Here is a 16707-nt window from a genome sequence, read left to right as displayed (position 1 = left end):
CTTCTGGGTGAGAAGGGCCGCAGCCACCAGGAATTCAGGGGCTGGTTGAGCTCCCTGTGGGTTCATGCAGGAGCTGGTCTGCGAGGCCGGTTGGGAGAGAGCATGCTGCCTGCCCGGGGTTCTGTGCGACGCTGCTGGGCAGCCCAGGGGCTCATGTTGTGCCCTGGCCAGTGGCATCTGGCCACACTCACCCCATCTCCAAGTGGGGCCTCAGGTGCTGTGACTCAGGCAGAAGGGGGTAGGCATGGCGGCCTGGGGCCCCAGATTCTGCCCAGGGCCAGAGATCAGCTGAGACCTGTCCTTCCACTCCAGATGCTCGCACTGTGATCACCGGCTGGGCCTAGTGCACTGGGCCTCTAGTCTTAATATATAAAGCATATGTTAACAGAGCTCAAGGGAGATTTAACAGCAATAAAGTTTTAGCAGGGGACTCAATACCCAGTTTCATAACTGGGTAGATCTTCCAGAGAGAGAATCAGCAATGATACTTATACTTACATTACACATTATATTGAATGAATCTCCAAGACATATACTGAAGAATGAAACTAACACTAGCAGAATGTACATTTTCTCAAGTGTATATAAAATATTCTCCAGGATAAATCATATGTTTGGCACAAAACTAAGTCGCAGTAACTTTAATAAGATTGAAAACATATCTAACATCTTTTCCAATCACAATGGTATAAAACTAGAAATGAATTACACAGAAAAACAGGAAAATTAATAATTATGTAAAGACTAAACATTAACCTTAAATAGCTAATAGTCAAAAAAGAAATCAATAGGTAAATAAAAAATATCTAAGATAATAAAATTGAAAACACAACATACTAAAATTGGGATAGAGTAAAAAAATTCTAAGAAATAAGTTTGCAGCAATATATGCCTACATTAAGAAAAAAATCTCTAATAAACAACTTTATACATCAAGAACCTAGAAAAAGAAGCACAAAGCCGGAAGTTATTAGAAGGAAGGAAATAATAATAATCAGAAGAAAAACAAATAAAAGATAAAAAAGACAATATAATATTGATAAAAGAGAGCTGTTGTTTGAAAGATAAGTAAAATAAATCTTTAGAGGACTCAAATAAAATTATAAATGAAAGAAAAAAAACCATTACAACTGATACCACAGATATACAAAGAATCAAAAGACTTGATGAGCAATTATACACCAACAAATTGGGCAACCTAGAGGAAATGGATAAATTCTTAGAAACATACAACATACGTAAATGAATCATAAATAAATAGAAAATCTGAAAAGAACAATAAGAAGAAATAGGATGGGATTACTGAAAAAAAATAATACAGGACCAGATGGTTTCAGAGGTGAATTGTACCAAACATTTAAAGAAGAATTTATGCCAATACTCAGTCTTCCAAAAAAGTATACGAGGAGAAAACAACCTCCATTCATGATAAAAAATCTCAACAATCTGTATATAGAGGTAGCATATGTCAACATAAAAAACCTAAAATATGACAGGCCCACAGCTAACATCACACTCAAGAGTGAAAAGCTGATTTTTTTTTCTCTAAGCTCAAGAACAAGGATGCCCAGTTTTATTTAACACAGTAATGGAAGTCCTAACCAGAGAAATTAGGAAAGAAAAAAAAAAAATTAAAAGCATCCAAATCAGAGGAGAAGCAGCAAAATTGTCTCTATGTATAGGTGACATTATATTATACAAGAGGCCCGGTGCACGAAATTTGTGCACTCGGCGGGGAGGGGGGGATGGTGGTGTCCCTCAGTCTGGCCTGCGCCCTCTCACAGTCTGGGTGCCCTCAGGGGATGCCCGCCACCGCCACTGCTCTCACCAGCTGTGAGCCTGGCTTTTGGCTGAGAGGCGCTCCTCCTGTGGGAGCACACTGACCACCAGGGGGCAGCTCCTGTGTTGAGCATCTGCCCCCTGGTGGTCAGTGCATGTCATAACAACTGGTTGTTCTGCTGTTGGGCCAAAACTGGCTCTCTGATATCCCCCAAGGAGTCCCAGATTGTGAGAGGGTGCAGGCCAGGCCAAGGGACCCCACTGGTGCACTGTCAGGGCTGGGGAGGGATACAGGAGGTTGGCCAGCCAGAGAGGGACCACAGGAGGGCTCCAGGGTATGTCCCGCTCATCTCGCTCAGCCCTGATGGGCCAGACCCCAGAAGCAAGCTAACCTACCAGTTGGAGCATCCCCTGGTGGTCAGTGCATGTTATAGCGAGCAGTTGAGCAGCCTTAGCATATCATTAGCATATTATGTTTTGAGTGGTTGAATGGCTGACCAGACAACTGGACACTTAGCTTATTAGGCTTTCATTATATAGGATAAAGAAAACCCTAAAGTCCACCAAAAGACTATTAGAATTAATAAACAAAATCAGTAAGTTGTAGGATTCAAAATCAATATAAAAGTCAGTTATGTTTTATACATTGACAACAAGCTATCAGAGAGAGAAATCAAGAACAATCACAAACAATAGCATCAAAAATAATAAAATGCTAAGAATAATTTTAATGAAGGAGGTGAAAGATCTGTACACTGAAAATTATAAGAAATTGAGGAATAAAATTAAATTGAAAAAGACACAAGCAAATAAAAAGATATTAAAAGAAAATGTTATATATGTGCTCAATGGAATGTTAGTTGGCCATAGAGATGAAATACTGCCTTTGGTGACAACATGAATGGATCTTGAGAGTATTATCTAAGTGAAATAAGTCAGATGGAAAAGGACAATAAAATTATGGTTTCAAAAAAATTATGGTTTCACTCACATGTGGAATATAAAACAAAATGTAACAAATGAACTAACAAAACCAAAACCAAACCAAATGTATAGATACAGAAAACATGACGGTGGGTGCCAGGGAGTAAAGGGGATGAGGGGAGCATGAATTGGTTAAAGGGGATTAAATATATGGTAAAGGAAGAAAATGAGACTTTTGGTTGTGAATACACAATAGAGTCTACAGATATCAAGTTATACAGTTGTACAAATGAAATGTATACAATGTTATTAACCAATGTTACTTCAATCAATTTAATTTTAAAGATGAAAGATACTTGGTGCCCATGTATTTGAAGAATTAATATTGTTAACATGTCCATACTACCCTAAGCAATCTACAGATCGAGTGCAATCCTTATCCAAATTCCAATGTCATTTTTTTTCAGAGAAATAGAACAAACAATGCTAAAATTTAAGTTGAAAACAAAAACACGAAAGGCCCTGAATAGCCAAAGCAATCTTGAGAAAGAAAAAAAATGCTAGAGGCATCATACTTCTGGATTTCAAACTTCAGTAATCAACACATTATAATATTGGCAGAAAAGCAGATACATATTACACTAGAACAGACCAGAAAGCACAGAGGAAAAACCTATGCACACTGAGTGGGGCAAAAGTAGGTTTACAGTTGTGAGTATGCAACACATGAGTTTATTCTTGCATTAATATTTATTAATTACTGTATTATTTTCCATACAAACAATAGTAAATATAATTTTGACCCACTCTGTATTTGGTCAACAGATTCTATTTCTTTTTTTTAATATATTTTTATTGATTTCAGAGAGGAAAGGAGAGGGAGAGATAGAAACATCAATGATGAGAATAATTGATCGGCTGCCTCTTACCCACTTCTGGGGATGGAGCCTGCAACCTGGGCATGTGCTCTGATGGGGAATCAAACTGTGACCTCCTGAGGTTGATGCTCAGCCACGGAGACACACCAGCCTGGCTCACTGAGGATTTATGTTTATGTTCATCAGGAATATTGGCCTGTAATTTTCTTTACTGTGGTGTCCTTTTCTGATTTTGCCATAATTTAGGGTAATAAATGCTGGACTCATAAAATGATTTTGGAAGTATTCCTTCTTCTTCTTCTTTTTTTAAAGAAGAGTTTAAGAATTGGTATTAGTGATTATTTAAATGTCTGGTTGACTTAACTAGTGAAGCCATATGGTCTTAGATTTTTGTTGGGAGGTTTTTGATTCCTGATTCAATCTCTCTAGTACTGATCAGTCTATTCAGATTTTCTATTTCTTTGAAAAACTAGTAATTTTCCATGTCTTCTAGGTTATCCTATTTGTTGGGACATAATTTGTTCATAGTAGTCTTTTATGATCCTTTGTACTTCTGTGGTATCACTTTGATTTTTGAGTTCTTTGAGTCTAAAGATTGGTCAATTTTAGCTTTTCAAAAACACAGCTCTTATTTCATTGACCTTTTCTATTTTTTTTTTTTAGTCTCTATTTTTAATTTCTCTCTTTTTTTAATATATTTTATTGATTTTTTACAGAGAGGAAGGGAGAGAGATAGAGAGTTAGAAACATCGATGAGAGAGAAACATCGATCAGCTGCCTCCTGCACATCTCCTACTGGAGATATACCCACAACCCAGGTACATGCCCTTGACCGGAATCGAACCTGGGACCTTTCAGTCCGCAGGCTGACGCTCTATCCACTGAGCCAAACCGGTTTCGGCTTTAATTTCTCTTTTGATTTCTTTCTTGATCCATTCGTTGTTTGGTACATGATCTTTAATCTCCACATAGTTGTGAATTTTCCAGTTTTCTTGTAGTTGATTTCTAGTTTCATACTATTGGAAAAGATGTTATTAAGACTGCCAGCTATCAGAGGGGAAAGAGTTTGGGGGCGGGGGGTGGGGGCGGCACTGGATGGAAAAGTTGACAGGATTAAGAAAAACAAAAAAAACACCTCATAGACACAGAAAACAGTATGGTGGTTACCAGAGGGAAAGGGGGGTGGGGGAGAGAAAAACTAAAATAAATGAATAAGTAAAAATTTATTAAGACACATTTTGTGGTGTAGCATGGTCTGTCCTGTAGAATTTTTCATGTGTGCTTGAGAAGAATGTGCACTATGTTCTTTTGGATGGAATGTGCTGTATATGTCAAGTCTACCTGGTCTAACAAGTTGTTTAAGGCCACTGTTTACAGTAGCACTAACTGAGAACACTGTTAAGTCGTGAACATTAACTGGAGAACAGTCGGTTTGGAAAGTGCACTCCGTGGGGCTCCTGCCTCTGTTCTCGGCCTACTGTGTAATCTTGGCCAAACCATAACTCTTCCTGGCCTGGGCTGACCCATCTGTTAACATTGCAGGATTTCCCTCTTTTTAAAAATTACATAAATTAGAGCTAGTTTACAAGCTTAGGTTACCTGTGACAGATGGCATATTTAAGGAATTATTTGTTAAAAATATTTTTTTATTACCCTTTCCAAGGAGACCTGCAACAGGAGTTTGTACACTACACACTCAACGGCAAGCAGGCAGAGGGGCCCTGTTTTGCTGCCACCACAGCTGTGAAGTGGAAAGTCTGGTGTAGAAAATGAATTTTGTTTCTGTCGCTCTATATGGAACAAATGTTAGGCCAGCTTTTAAAAACTCTGAGTTAAGGTAAACAAAACAGGAAATTGTATGAGCCTCATCAAGACTCCATTGGTGTATCTGAGCTCCTGCTCCCAAAGGGCCACTCATAAATGAATTGCTTGAATTACTAAGAACAAGCCCTTCTCATCTTCCAAACGCTTTATTTACTGAGGAGACTGTGCTTATATCCCAGACCCGGAGCCCTTCTTTCTGACCTCCAAAGGCATAAATAAATGGCAAGTCAGGGCAACAGGCAGAACAAAAGAGAGCTCCCATGTTCATGTTCCTGCACTGAACCAGACTTGGCCTATCTCCCAGTAGGTCCCAGATCTTCACCTATTTACCTGCTGACGTGGTCACAAGACAATCCTTGATTTGACTGCTGAGATGAAGACCAGAGATTTCATCATTGTGTGCATTAAGTGTAAAAATTGGCTCATCTGAACGTGCATCCAAATTATACACAAAGCAGTCATCTGTACTGGCCAAGAAATGACAAGGTGCAAAGTGACTCCCAGTTCCTCTCTCAATCTGCCCCCTGAATCGCCACATTCGAAGGCTTTCATCTGGACTTCGGCAATCACACAAAGCCACTGACTTATCGTATGACCCAGAAATCGGAGTCTAGGCTTCAAATGGATGGAACTATAAAGTCTGAACCTTGTCTGTGTGCACAGCAAGGCCAGCTGCTGGTTTCCCCAAGGACACATCCCGCAGAATCAGCGCTGTCAGCTGATGTACTTGCCAGCACCTTTCTGATCAGCTTATTCCACGAATCGTCCAGGACAGCAACAGTATACCCTTCTGCTGAGGCACTTCAAAAAGTAAAATAAAAAAATGGGCAAAGGAACTGAATAAACATCTTTCTAATGAAGACATACAAATGGCCAACAACCATATGAAAATAAGGTGCTCAACGTTGCTAATCATCACTAATTATAAAACCACAGTGAGATTCCCCTCACAGCTGATAAAATATCTATTATCAAATGGACGAGAGCTAACAAATACTGGTGAGGATGTGGAGCAGAGGGAAGCCTTGTGCACTGTGGATGGTAATGTGAACTGATCTGCAATATGAAGTTTCCTCAAAAAATTAAAAGTAGAACTATGCACTTATGACTCAGTAATCCTACTTCTGGGAAAGATCCAAATGAAACAAAACCATTAAATGGAAGAGATTTTTGTATGCTCATGTTCATTACATCATAATTTACAATAGCCAAGGTATGGAAACACCCTATGTTTCTGTTGATGAGTAAATGGATAAAAAATGAATGCATGTATAAATACATACATATATATATATAAGAAATGAACTTCATATATAAAATGAATACATATATAATATATACAAAAAATGAAATATTTCTTCAGTCATGAGAAAGAAGAAAATCCTGCCATTTTTAACAACATGGGTGAAACTGGAGGGCTTTACATTAAGTGAAGTAAGTCAGAGAGGGAAACAGAAATAACTGCATGGTATCACTTATAAGTGAAGAAAAAAAATTGAAATTGACTCTTGATCATAGAAACAGAATAGAAAAGTGGTTGTGAGGGGTTTGGGATGGGAGGAATAGGGAGAGATTGGTAAAGGGTACAACTTTCAGTTATAACAAGATGAATGAGTTTTGAGGATCTAATGTTTAACATGGTGACTGTAGATGATAACACTATTGTATAATTGAAATTTGCTAAGAGAGTATAAGTTAAATATCTCTCACACAGAGAAAATTTAAACATGTGAGGTGATGGATGTGTTAATTAACCCTGTGGGGGGAATCCTTTCACACTGTATATATATTTTGAATCTTTACATTGTACATTTTAAATATCTTACAATTTTATTCAACAATGTACCTCAATAGAGCTGAAAAATTGTGTTAATGAATTTTCTAAAAGGCCTTCTCATATTTTTCCATTTCTTCCTCTTGAAAAACTTTTACTCTGCTGATTGAATATCATGAACAGCTTTTCCAGAATCCCTCCCTATTCATTCATTATAATACTGCTCTTAGATGTAAATTATAAATATAGTTGATATGCAAAGTATGCATTCAGAGTTTGCATTTATTTCTTTAGTGTAATGTTGCCAGGAAGAATAAAGTGTTTTTTTTTTTTTTTTAGTCTGTTACCAGATACTGCAGGCAACTTTATTTTGATTCAATAGGAAATGTGAATTAAAGAGTTATCTAGCTGCCAGCTTATAGAGCACACTATAGTGTATTTGGATGATGAAGTATACTGTACATCTGAAACTTATACAGTTTTATTAACTAATGTTACCTCAATTTAAAAACAAAGGCAATGAAGAGTTTTGTTACTCTATTAGTGATCTGTAATACTTTAAAGCATGGAATGCTTCAAGTTAAAACACTTGGGGAAATGTCTTTTTGATAATTATAATAATCACTCTACCAGTCAATGTACTATTAGTGTTCCCTCACCCTGTTATGTTATTCTAGCCTATAAATCTGATCTTGTTAACCAACTACACAATGTTTTTTCATGAGCCCTCTCCCCCTCAGCCGCCCCACCCCCCATGATGGGGCAATCTCTAAATTGATTACCTGAGAGGCACTGCCCTTCATGATCTGGCTGCTCCCCATTTCGTACTTTATGCCCTTCCTCCTACTCTTTTTACTTTGAGTTTCAACAATAATCAACTGCTTGCCAGGTTTGTCCATACATTGGTACATATTGTCTAAATGACACACTTCTATTTACCAATTTAGGTGATCGTAAATACTTCCCTAAACTCAACATCGCCCCTCTCTTACCTCCTTCTCTTCTCTTCCCTCAGTACTTTGCACAATATGTCTGAACTAGCAGATGCCTATTTGTTCACAGGATACATATGCATTGAGTGCCCCCTAATGTGACGGGTATCTGCATGTGTGAAGGTCTTTTCTTGCCACCCGCCCCTCAGGAACTCCAGAAGAGCTCAGTTGAGAAAAGAGTTCTCAACTCTGTCCGGAACCTGGATGCTTCGTGTCTCGTCTCCACTCCTTGTCTTCCAGTATTATACCGATGTTCTGTTCTGTTCTCTCCTGAGACTTTTCAACTTTGTTCCATTTAGTCCGAGCTTGAGCTTTGGATTCTTTCTAATTTCCCTCTTTGGAAATTAGAAACTCAGCCAGGAACACATAATCTAGATTCTTGAATCCCAGCCTAGAAAAAGCACTAGAGGCTTCAAAACCAAAAAAAAAAAAGAAAGAAAAAATGGCAGAGTCTTCTATAGGCACTTTTTTTGGACATTATTTTCTTTCTGTGATCCATTTTGAAGGGAGGAATTATGTTTATGCCTGGCATAAAAAATACTGTACATCAAGCATGTCAAACTCATGACCCACAGTGAATACTTTTTTTAAAAAAAATGTATATTTTATTGATTATTTTACAGAGAGGAAGGGAGAGGGATAGAGAGTTAGAAACATCCATGAGAGAGAAACATTGATCAGCTGCCACCTGCACACCCCCTACTGGGTATGTCCCCACAACCAAGGTACATGCCCTTGACCGGAATCGAACCTGGGACCCTTCAGTCCACAGGCCGACACTCTATCCCCTGAGCCAAACCGGTTAGGGCATCACAGTGAATACTTTCACGGCCCAGCCAATATAAAGTATGTAAGAAACTTTTAAATGAAAATTTTGTAACTTAATTTTTACAATATCTTGTTATACATAATTATTAATAATGAACTACGATGTTTGCTAATGGCTGATTACTATAATCGTGTTGCATTCATTTCCCTTACGCACCTTACATGCAGGTGCACCATTTCTCCCCACTAATACTAGCAGCGAATATTTTAGCAGCCGACTGCCACGCCATTAGTCTTGGACTGACTTGTTTGGTGTGCACAATAGGAAACACATCGCTTTCGGAGAACAAGAAAAATAGGTTTACTTGTGTTACGCTTATTAATTTGTGCAGTTATTCAGTGTCTGGTAAGTTAATGTTCAAGAAAAAATTAATTTTTATTAAAATGTTCTATTATTTTTTGTAACACTCATTTATTTCGGCCCTTTGTATTCAGCATGTCTCTATTGAAATACACCTACGTTTCTATGAAAATTGAAGCTTTTGTTTTTTTGTGGCCCACATCAACTTAAACCTTCTTTATGTGGCCCACGTTACCCTTTGAGTTTGACATGCTTGTTGTACATATGTAAACCTAATTAAATGAGTGAACAAATAATTTGTTATTGCTTCCTTGCTCACTACAGGGTGATTTTTGACAATGATATTCAACTCAATTTTCCCTCAAGTAGTTATGGTCTAGCAGAGTGCTTTTCAAATTGCACTCTGAGGAGTCCTCGGGGGGTGATGGAAGTTTGCTGGGGGCAGTGGATGAGAGACAAGAAGGGCCAAGCAGGCAGGGCTCCAGGCTGCAGGGAAAAGTCCCTAGTGTGCATTTTCTGCACTGGACTTCTTCCAAATATTTCAGCTGAGTAAATGTTTCCAAGACTCCAAAATTTAAAAAAGAAAAACCCACATACACCAAAACCACTGATGCAAAGCTAAACAAGGGCGTGGCACCGGGTAACCTCCCATAGCACTTACACCTGTTTCAATTGTACTTTAATACACTTCCTGAAACTTTTCTAAGTATGATACAACATTTTCCAAGAAGACAAAGCATGACAGGCTTGGCAAAGTTGCTTCTACATCTTTAATGATGACAGACTTCCCATGGACAAATTTGCATAACAAAAAGCTTTATTTACCAGGCATCCCTTCACAGAGGAAATTCAATGATTTAATAATTCCATACCACTTTAACTCCTTGGCACCTAGAACTTGAAGTGTCTCCTGCCAGGAAGACAATTGCCAACAACAATGGACACCTTGGAAAGTGCTAATGAAAAAGGATTAGTAAGCTAGTGCAGACAAAATAAATTATGCTTAGCACTTACAGGTTTTCTGCGGGCAGTAGCAGGATAAATGAGGTATTATTAGTACTGTACGTTTGGTGCCAGAGGCAATATCTAGCACTCCAGTGCTTTATACTACTTGATATGCCAGTCTCCACAGTACGTTCTGCCAAGCTGATGCTGACAGAGCAAAGTAACACACTGAGAGAAAATCCTTTAAGTTCCTGTGTTCCTTGAAATAAAGAAAGATAAAAAAGAATCAAATAGAAATATACTTTGGATTAATTTTTTTACATAACTCCTATGGCTATTAATCACACCAAAAAATCAAAGGAAGTGGTTAGTCTGTCAAAAAGAACTTATGTATTTCAAAGGTACTTTTGATTTTACTTTATTCTTTTTTGCTTCTCATCACTGATAATCCACATATTGGAAACAAAGGGGGGGCCTCTTGGGATTTAAGGGAGTGATTTCGCTCATGGTGTCAATATCTATAGCAGAGACAGTTTGCAGTTTTATGATCCTAAAGGAAAAGCAGCAAAATGTCATCTCTGCTCCTTCTAAATAGATGGTGTATTGACAGAAATGAACATGATTTGCCAACATTAGCACAGAAAGAATGTCCCCCTTCAGGTCTCAGCACAGACAAGGAGCTTTAGAATGAGAACATCACATGTTTATGACAGTTATGCTTTGATCCAATGAGACCTAAATTGATATGTCATACACTTTGCCTTTATTAATGCATGTTATCACTCAGCTTCTTGTCCGGAAGTCACACCATCCTCCACTTTTTAAACTAGGCACAGTAGACTAGACACGCATTTCATTAGTTTAAGAAATGTATTTGCCAGTAAATGTTTTTGTTGTTGTTGTTAATCTTCACCTGAGGATATTTTTTTTATTGATTTTTAGAGAGAGTGGAAGAGAGGGGGAGAGAGAGAAACATTGATGTGAGAGACACACATCGATTGGTTGCCTTCTGCCTGCACTTTGACCAGGGCCAGGGATAGAACCTGCAACCTAGGTAAGTGCCCTTGACTGGAATTAAACCCGGGACCCTTCAGTCTGCAGGTCAACGCTCTATGGACTGAGCCAAACAGGCTAGGGCAGTAAATGATTTTTATGCAAGAAAATAGGCACCCCAAATATTTGAACATTAGCTTATTGTAAACAGTACAAAGTATTTAAAAATTACCTCTGTCTTCAGGAGTACAGCATCTGCTAAATCATCATTTTTAAAGTTGTGGCAGCAGATAATAAAATATTACAGAATCAAGGTTTCACTTTCCCTTGGTATCTCTCTCAAGGTGTGATGTAAGCCTGCATGCAAAATAAAGGAAATCATTGCTATTGGTCAACTGCAATAAAGGAATTTATTTATTTTTGCATCTATTTAGTTATTCATTCAGTACATAAACGGTCTACTAAGGGATAGCTAACTGTACTAGGTGCTAAAGGCCCAAACAAACAAATCACAGTTTTTGCGCTTGAGAGGATGACAGTATTATGGGATAGATGCATGGAAAATAACATGAGTAACAAAACGATCACAGAAGCTAGGACAGACGTGAACACTGGGTGCTATGGCTGCAGAAGCTAGAAGATAAGCTGGTGAGTTCTTCAGTGATTTCCGTGCCCTAATGTTTCCAGTAGAATTTGAGAAGACTTGTGTTGGCTTCATGATTCCCTGCTAGAATTCAGAACCCACCCTGCATCTGACAGTTCTTCAGCCACAAACCTTTTGTCCAAGATGCTTCATTCTGGCTGCCAACTGCCTGGAGAAACTGCATACTTGGGAAATTTATCTATTCAGCTTCCTTTATATTGGAGAGAATTTAAAAATTTCTCTAAAATCACACCCTCTTTTGTTACACCTTTACAGAGCTTCCCTCACTTCTCCTTGTGTAGATACAATTTCTGTTTCTGCCATCAAAATTGTAGTCCTCATTTAAACTGACACTTGGTAGTTGTCATGCTAGTAGAACACTGTTATCAGAGACAAAACTTGCAAGAAAAATGTTTTGAGTTTTAATCACTTCACTTTGAAAGCATTCAGATGTTAAAAAAAAAAAAAAAGAAAAGCACGTTTTGTCTCTTAGAAACTTTCCTCTCTTACTGTGAATTTGACTGTTTCAATCCCAGGAAATGCCAACTCTCCCTTGGAGAGCATTAGTCATCACTTTCTTATTATCAAGCATCCTAGAACACAATCCCATACTGATTTGCTTCCTTTATATCTCATTTTACAATTTCTCCTCCTCACTATGCATTAGTGCATAGCAAGTTCCATAATGTGCTTTCTGCCTGCTCCTGTGGCTATCTCTTGCATATAGTAATTTAGAATTTCACATCAGGCCCAAACCACCATATCCCTCTTTGCAATAAGTAATTCAGGTAGACAAGAAAGCAAGTAATATGGAGTTATATTTATGCTCCATTGAAAAGAGAGTGAAAGAAAGAAAAAAAATGTGTTTTTGGTTTAGTACCATCTAAATTGATAGTTTTCAATCCAATCAAACATCAATTGCTCTTTGAGTCCATTTATTCATTAAAATAAATCATGGAAAAATGGAACAGATGTGAATCTCAGAGGTGGGGGAAGAGATTAACCAAATAACTTATATGCATATATGTATTGCCCATAGACACAGACAATAGGTTGGTGAAGGCCTGGTGCAGGGCCAGAACCAGGAGGATGGGGAACAAGGGGAACAAAGGGGGTGGGTGGACATCTATAACATTCTCAACAATAAAGATAAAAACCCACCACTTTGCAGTAGCTACTATGTGTCCATTACTGTGTGAGGAGCTGAAGATATAGTAATGGATGTGAGGGATGTGATCCTTGGCTTCAGGGACCTTGCTATTTACTGGTAGAGACCTATTTTTTAAATATATATTATTGATTTCAGAGAGGAAAGGAGAAGGGAGAAAGATAGAAACATCAATGGTGAGAGGGAATCATTGATTGGCTGCCTCCTGCATGTCCCCTACTGGGGATGGAGCCTGCAACCAGAGCATATGGCCTTGACCAGAATGGAATCCAGGACCCTTCAGTCCACAGGCTGATGCTCTATCCACCAAGCCAAACCAACTAGGGCAAGAAGGAATCCAAGCCTCCCGCAAGCCCCAGATGGCTGCAGAGGGCTGGCCTCTGGGCAGCGCTCACGAGAGCAGGCCAGAGCGAAGGCAGGAGGCAGCAGCCAGAGTGAAGGCCCCGATCCCGGGTGCCGGAGGGAAGCCAGTGCTGGCAGCCAGGGGAAAGAAGGTCTATTCTTGCACGAATCTTCGTTCATCGGGCCTCTAGTATAGCAATCATAAGGGATGACATGCTAATGCATGCTACAACATAAATGCACCTGGGAAGTATTATGCTATGTGAAAGAAGCACAAAACAAAGGCTACATCTATAATAATAAAAGCATAATATGCTAATTAGACCAGACAGCCTTTGGGACAACTTTCAGGACGAAGCCAGGGCTGTGAAGGAAGCCCGGGTCCCGGGTACCAGAAGGAAGCTGGTGCTGGCAGCCGGGGGAAGGAAGGCCTACTCTTGCATGAATTTTGTGCATCGGGCCTCTAGTCCTATCTAATAATAGACAAACATGATAATTGCCTGTACCTTCGCTACACCTCCCATTGGCTAATCAGCACGATATGCAAATTAACTGCCAACAAAGACGGTGGCTAATTTGCATACTGCAGGCAGAGTGGGACAGCACCATCCCACCTGCCCTGCCACCATCCGGGCCTGCTATCTGCAACCCGGGGCTGCGGGTTTCTGTGTGCGACCCGACCCAGGGCGGCCGAGCAGGGCAGCAGCGATCAGCCGACCCACCCAGGCATCCCGTGTGCAACCAGACCCAGGGCAGCTAGGCTGGGCGGCAGCAATCAGCCGGCCACCCCGATTGTCCCATGTGCGGCCTGACCCAGGGCGGTCTGGTGGGGCAGCAGCAATCGGCTGACCCGCCCAGGTGTCCCGTGTGCAACCCACCTGGGGCGTCCCGTGTGCGACCCGGCCCAGGACAGCGCCCCAACTCCCAGATTGGCCCTGCCGTGTGCGTGACCTGGGGAGGCGGGGCAGGCACCGAGGGATCGGGCCTGCCATCTGCCACCCGGGGAGCGGGCCTAACTCAGCAGGTGGTTATCTCCTGAGGGGTCCCAGACTGTGAGAGGGCACAAGTGGGGCTGAGGGACACCCCCCCACACACACCTCCCTTCCCCCGCCAGTGCACAAATTTTCGTGCACCAGGCCACTAGTATTATATAATTATGGTTGCACACCTGTGTTACTTGCTAAAAATCATTGAATTATACAGTTAAAAATGGGTGAATTTTAGGATATATAGTTGACACCTGTAAAGAGCTGTTATAAACAAAATTAATAAGGATGTATTTAAAAGTCATTGAGGGAATAAAATTGCCTAGGTGCTATAACTGACTGGCTATAACCATTGTGGGAGAGACTGATGTGTATATTTCTGGCAAGAACAACAGGGTGGATTGTGGACCAGATTGTGTAATGGGGTGGAAAGTTCTGCCAGTTATAAGAACATCCTGATTATTCCACCTTTCCAAATCAAGTTGCTACTCTTCTACTAAACCATTGGCAATGCATGCTCTTAAGAAAAAAGTCTAAAAGTACAAAAATCCTATCATCAAATCTAGCACCATCTTCTAGCCACACTGCTGTATTACAGCTTCATACATGCAACAAACCCAGACCAAAATGGGAGGCTCTGGGGATGTCTTTGGTGATCCTGGATGCAGTAGATGCCATGGTAACTTTCAGTTCTGTGGTTCCCAGGCAAGTTCTCAGAAATTAACAGGATGTAGAATGCTGATCAGAGGTAGCAGCTTATCCCTTTAGCTTAAAGGAGACAGAGTCTACATACATGGATCTCTGAGCGCTCAAAAGAAACAGTGGAAGAAGAAACACACACACACACCTCAGGGATCTTATTCTAATAGAAAATGAATTCTGAAGAAAACATGCACTGTGCCTTCCTTCTACATCCATTCATGTATTTATTTCTGTTTGGTCCCAAGACATATTTGGATTATTGGTCTTACTGGTAAATAATATACAGAAGTGCACAGGCAAGTAATTACAGACTGTAGTTTATATATATTTTTACTATGTGGGTGGTTATTTTTTTACAATTTATTCAATCTTTACTACATCATAATCCACAACTCTCAATCCTTTCAGAACTAAACATAATATGGATACAAATAAAGGTCCAAATATGGGAGCAAACAAGTCATTATTTCCCAATAAGAGGTATTGTTTTTCACATGTAAAACCTAGTATTTTCTTTTCCAGGTAATAAGTAATAAGTTTTCTATAGGATAACTTTATTTCCACTTGTAGACACACAAGATCACATTCCTTTCTCCTTAATAATAATGAATAATAATAATAATAATAATAACAATAATAATACCTATCAAGTACTTATTATGTGCCAGGCAAATTTATAAATGATATCACACACATACACACACACACACACCTACACACACACACACACACACACACACACCTACACACTGAATCCTCAGTATAATCACATGAAGTAGGTACATTATTTTTCTTAGTTTGTATTTAAGAGAACTGAGGCATAGTATAATCAAATAACTGCTCATATCACATACATAATAATTGGCAAAGCACAGATACAACCCAAGGCTTTCTGCTTCCATGGTTCACATGTTTTATTACTATGCAAAATGACATAACTCTCCTATAACTTTATTTCTTCCTATACTTTAAAAAGTTATTTTTTTTACCCAACCAACAACATTAACTGACATGTTTTGGGGTTTATAAATTCCAGTTTCTAACTTTATAAACATTTTATGATTCTTGAATTGTCTTTACTTATTTTATCTGTTGCTCCATCAGAACTCCAGAATTATCAACTAAAACAACAAAAAATATGCTGGCTGTGAAAGAAGAGATGTTGTATAGGCTAAGGGGAAAAACAATCAGAAAGACTTTGTCTAGTTATTTTTCATAGGACTTAGTTGACACATCATAAAATCTCATTCACTTATACAATCAATTTTAATTTTAGAATTAGTGCTGATAAATGGAGTTATGAAATAGCATGATGTATTCTGCAAACTAAAAGCTATCCAAGTTTGATGAAGAATAATACTCAAAGCAAAGAATATTAAGAGATGAGGCAGGAGAAAGATCGTAGAATGCTTTATAGGACATTAAAAGATATGCCTATTTTATTCTGAAGATATTTTTGTACACCATTAAAGCTTTCAAACATGGAAGTGATGAGGCAATAGTTGCACTTTTAAAACAATAGCTTTACTTATAGCATAGCATATTAATTTGAAACAGACCGACCATGGAGTTATGCTGAAGGCTGTTGACATAGTCAAGGGCCTATATTAGAGGAGTAGCAGTGATGA

General features: G+C 39.2%; 1 pseudogene across 1 annotated transcript; it reads right to left on the bottom strand.

Annotated features, from left to right (window-relative positions):
- Window positions 1-5449: 5449 nt before the first annotated feature.
- Window positions 5450-12065, bottom strand: LOC308522033 (periodic tryptophan protein 1 homolog; annotated as a pseudogene). Its single transcript has 3 exons — window positions 12014-12065; window positions 10315-10504; window positions 5450-6206 (listed from the first exon to the last, which is right to left on the bottom strand). The product of its transcript is annotated as a periodic tryptophan protein 1 homolog (transcript).
- Between the last annotated feature and the right edge of the window lie 4642 nt (window positions 12066-16707).

This window comes from Myotis nattereri (assembly GCF_964212035.1).
Source record: "Myotis nattereri genome assembly, chromosome: 7".
Classification (NCBI taxonomy): domain Eukaryota; kingdom Metazoa; phylum Chordata; class Mammalia; order Chiroptera; family Vespertilionidae; genus Myotis; species Myotis nattereri.
Note: the sequence above shows the minus strand (reverse complement) of the source record. Positions and strands in the feature narration are given on the sequence as shown.